This window comes from Montipora capricornis, chromosome 11 (genome assembly GCF_036669925.1).
Source record: "Montipora capricornis isolate CH-2021 chromosome 11, ASM3666992v2, whole genome shotgun sequence".
Taxonomy (NCBI): Eukaryota; Metazoa; Cnidaria; class Anthozoa; order Scleractinia; family Acroporidae; genus Montipora; species Montipora capricornis.
Window position 1 is genome coordinate 25,007,886 of NC_090893.1, and position 5,417 is coordinate 25,013,302.

General features: G+C 41.1%; 1 pseudogene; it reads left to right on the top strand.

Moving 5' to 3' along the window:
- The first annotated feature begins 1,167 nt into the window (after window positions 1-1,167).
- LOC138023262 (uncharacterized) overlaps window positions 1,168-5,417 on the top strand; it is a 14,177-nt pseudogene continuing 9,927 nt past the window's right edge.

The window sequence follows — 5,417 nt, forward strand, 5'->3', positions numbered from 1 at the left end:
CATGCCCTTTTGATTACTTTTCAAAAAGAAAAAATGAGGGTCATCGAGTTCGTTTTTGAGATATAAGCAACTAAAGACAAAGTAAAGGGTGTTTTTACAGGGCTTTCCCGTTGCCACGGTGACATACTACGTCACAATAATGACCGTATCTTGTTCAGCAATAATTCGTGTTTCATTTAATTGGTACCACAATATTGCCACTACATGATACAACGTTGTGGTGCCGATCCTTCTAATAAGAGCGTCACTTGGAATTGTTAAAACTGGTTCGAGCCTCCTTAATCTATCTCGTCGATACAGGATCTCTACCTTGCCACTTTGTAAATGGACTAAGCATATCCAGATAGCGCTTGTTGTTCCTGCCCATGAGCCGCCGCTTGATACCACTATTTTTATGGATATAGCCAAGAAACCCGGTCCTATTGCTAAACCTTCGAAAACTCAAAGTTCTTGTGAGGATGGTTCTGCTCTAAATTTGCATATTGTACCTCTGCAACTTACAACATATACACTCGAACTCAGTTACTTGCTATTCGACGTTCTGCTGGTTTTGTCCCGTCATCTTATGTGCTAAAGTCTCTAAAAGTCAATTTCGTCTTCAGGTTTCGGAGGTCTCGAGGAGGTAAACGGCGAATTCCTGGATAAAAAAACGTAACCCTTCCTTCGATACGGATACAGAGATTCAATACGGCCAACATGGCGACTGGAAGCAAAGCGTTGATTCTGCGACTTCTATGCTCGTCACTGGCTTGCTGAACTTCTGCTACGAGGAAGATACATTTCTATCTTATGGGTTGCGTTCTGCTGTGAGATGGGTGGCGAGAGCGGTGATACAAGAAGCCGAAACTTTGAAAGATGTCAGGCAGCGAGGTCGTGGCCGCGAAAACGCATTTTTACCTTCGAGGATCAACTAAACTGCGAACGGTAACAGTACTTTTCAACTCCATTGCATCATTAACGCGGGAGACGTTCAAACAAATCCGGGACCAAGAATATCCCTGCAGGGAGTGAGGAAAGAATGTTCGATCGAATCAAGATGCCTTGCTATGTGCCGATTGTAATTCATGGGTGCATGCTAAATGTCTAGGTCTAACTAAGGCTGCGTACTATTTGGACTATCCTGACATCGACAGGACATGTTTATTGAGCAGTCTTCCCTACGCGACCATGGATTACCCGTTTGAAATAGATTCCAACATTCAAGTAACAACTAATACTACGATGGAAACGAGCTACTTTGAAAGCGATTATGCTAATGAGGACCTTCCGAATTCCCAGGTGAGTTCGATTCTCGAAGAAAGGAAAAACAATTCGAATATCGCTTTGTTGCACATTTGAATATTAACAGCATACAAAACAAGTTTGAAGAACTAAAATTACTGAATGACGAACTGGAAGTCCCCATACTTATTGTATCGGAAACCAAAATTGATCGTTCGTATCCTGTTCACCAGTTCAAATACAAGGATACCAGCTTTGTCGCAAAGACAAAGTCAAAGGAGGAGGTGGGCTCATTGCTTATTTTTGTAAGACTATATACCCTCTAAGAAACTGAAACTTCCAAAAGCCTATAAGACGCTGGAAGCTATAGCGGTTGAATGCAATATAGGAAGGAGCGAAATACTGTTCTTTGGGCTTTACAGGCCGACTAAATTAAAAACTCCAGAAAGAACAATTATCCCAGTGGATCAAAATACCAGCAAAACATTGAGGTCGAAATGAATGATATTTGTCAGTGGGCGTGCCTTCAAAAGCAGTGCATAGTTATTTTGGCTGACTTGAATATGGACCGGCTTGTTCCTGATCAAGGTCAGGGGAAGATGCTTAAGGACCTGAAGCAAGTATATAACTTGACATGCCTAAGAACTGAGCCTACCAGAGTTACAATGCATTCCCAAACGCTTTGGATGTCCTGCTCACTAACACCCCAGAGTTGTTTACTAGGTGCGGGGTGTATAACCCCGAAATCAGCGACCACTACTTGATCTATGGAGAAATGACAGATAAAGTTTGTAAGCACAAGCCTAAGACCACAATATTCAGGCAAACTAAGAATACTGACTTCGAACTGTTTGATCAAGATCTAATTAATGAACCCTGCCTGGCAAGTTGGTGACATCTTCACCTGCGTAGACGACAAATATGATTATTGGAGAGGACTATTTGAAAGTGTTGCCAATCAGCACGCGCGAGTCAAAAGGAAAAGAGTGAGGGAAAAGGATATTCCTTACAGGACACAGGAATGCAAAAGGAATTTGAGAAACAAAAGGGAGTATGCTAAAACGTTTGCCAAAGACCGCACCACTGAGAATCTGGAACTGAAAGGGAAGTATCGAAATATAGCTACAAGGGAACGCAGAAAAGCAATCCGAGCGTACTGGTACGCTAAGACGGACGAACATAAATCAAGACCATAGAAATATTACGACAAGTTCAAACCTTTTATTAGTAACAAGAGCAAAGAATCGGCTGCAATATACCTTAAAACGGAGGGTGATAATACAGTAAAGGATTATATGGAAGTGGCAGAGATACTCGCCAACTACTTCGCCAATACTGCACTAGGTATCGGAGGAGATCACGTAGATAATTTTACGGAAGAGGACCACAGTGACCACAGCAGTGTTAAGACTGGAAAAGATTAATTCAAAGAAGTCCAGTGGATGGGACACAGGACTACCACCAAAATCTCAAGAATGTGGCTAAAGGAACAGCAGCATCGTTGACCAGTCTCTATAACAACTGCATACAGCAGAGTACCTGGCCTAGCGAAGGGAAGAGGGGTGTGTGGATACCATTATCGCCCTATCACTTCTCTCATAGCTGTCGATAAAATATTTGAATTTTTGCTGAGCAATCAGGTGACTAGCCATTATGTTGAAACGTTGTACATTGACAGCCTACAGAAAAAGACACAGCTGCGAAACAACCTTGCTTACGCTAATTGAGGATTGGAAACAATCCTTCGATAGCAAGCAACTGGTATCAGTGTTATCTACAGATATAAGCAAGGCCTTTGATTCTCTCAACCATTCCTTGACGATAAAGAAATTGCAGGCTCATGGATTTGGTGGGCGCTCACTTAACCTTATGCGATCGTTTTTCGACAACAGACTAAACAGAGTAAAAATGTGTGACGCTACTAGTGACTGGATAAAGATGAAAAGTGGATGTCCTGAAGGATCGTCTTTCGGTCCCTTACTATGTAACATCTACCAGAAAGATATGTCAGCTCATGTTAAAGACGCAAATCTAACTATGTACGCTAGCTGATGACCATCAAATGTACGTCAAAGGAACGGACCGTGAAACAGTAAGAAGTAGAATAAAAACTCATGGCCAGCAAGCACTGTCGTGGTATACAATTAATTTTCGACTGGCTAATCCAGACAAGTTTCAGTCTCTAAACATTAATCCATGGAAACTCGATAAGGACAAGAGTGACAGGATGCTGAATATAAACAATCTGGACATTGCGAACACGGAACTAATCAAACTATTAGGAATTCACATGGACGATAATCTCAACTTCACTGAGCATTAGTATGTACTAAGGCAAGCCAGAAAGTCGGAGTACTCTGTCGTCTTCGAAACTTAATACCCCGTAAGGCTCAGCTACTACTGTATGAATCTTTTATACTACCCTATATAACTTAATGTCACTTAACTTGGCATTTTTGCGAGTCATCCGACAAAAGGAAGCTAGAACGAATACAGCAAAGAGCCCTAAGGGTGATATATAAATCCCACTCCGACACATACGAAGAACTTCTACGATGTGCTTATATACCTTCTTGATATATAACAGACGGCTTCAAGATATCACAGTACTTATGTACAAAGTCAAACATTGTCTCTTACCTGATTGTGTTTCCGATCTATTTGTCCGAAAAGGTGCTACACACTGGCTGCGGAATAGTGACTTCGTATTACCACGTTTTAGAGCTACACGCTACGGCAAGCACTCTGTTAGATATCTTGGGCCATTCTTATAGTCAAAACGTACCGTAACTCAAAGAGATTCCCCCAGTTTACCCATTTTTATAACAAAAATAAGAAAATTGAATCTTGCAGACATTTTAACCAACAACAGCAACTGCCGTAATCTTTGTAGCCAGTAGTTAACAACTATTCACCGAAGTGGAGGTGGCTAGTGGTGGGTATTTACCGAGCCACGAAGCGGCGAGGTAAATATCCATCACTAGCCACCGACACTGAGGTGAATAGTTGTTTTAGTATATACTAAAACAGTGAGATAATATAGCACAAAAAGGTGATTTTTATTCATTTATTCCTGCAAAGATTACAACATTTTCGGGCCCAAATTCCGCGCGAATTGCTCGGAGGTGAATAGCAAAGGATATCCGGAGTTTGAGTAGCCAATCAGCGCGCGAGTTCAACGCTATCCACTGTTTTAGTATATACTAAAATCATTTATTTATTATTATTATTATTATTATTATTATTATTATTATTATTATTATTATTATTATTATTATTAGCAGCTCCTAGAGAGCGACCCATTAAAGCCTGGTTTTCACTAGCGATAGCGCAAGGATAAATAACAATTATTCCATGAGCCCAAGTTGGATATGATGTGATAAAATAACCAACAAGAGCGTAGCGCGAGTTGGTTATAATTACTTCATATCCAACAAGGGCGAAGACGACTGCATTAACTTTTCCTCGGTCTATGTTATACGCCCAAGAGTCTGTAGCCTCAAGTAGAGCAGTGACAGTCGAGTGAATTGTGCCAAAATCTGATTAGTATTTATATACAAAATGGTTGTCTGAAAAATTTCTCCAAATAAAAAGTGTGTAAGTTTTCACATTTGTGGCGATTTTACTACCAAAACTTCAATCAGCCCATATGCGGTACACGTTTTAGCTGCCAAAGGTAGCGACCCTCCGAAATTAGCGATAGGAAAAGGCTACAGGACAGCTGACTGAAATTTACGGTAACTGGAGTCAATGACTGAAATGAATACATGGATAGAATACTAGCCGCTTGGCTAGTGTTCACCAAAGATACGATCGGGCGAAAAGGATATCCCTGTTTATGAACCTCAGGTAGGCCGTAGTACCATGAGTTTAACCACAAGGTAAAATCTTCGGAAAGGTGGCCTCGTCATTGACCTTGTTACTTTTCAGCTTTCGAAGATTTAGGATATTAAACTGTTTTCCCATTACTTGCTCGGATTCTGATCAAGTTTTTTACAATTGGTTTCACCCGAGATCAATTGCTTTATTTTATTCAAGTAATCAAGAGTCCTAGGCAGGATTCAAATTTTTCAGTTGTCCTTTTGCCCGCTGCCAAGCAACTTGTATTCTACGGTTCGACGCTGAAGCTGTTCGTGAACGAACGAACAAGCGAACGGACGCACGAATAACCGACAGAACGAAGAGGCCGAAAACCA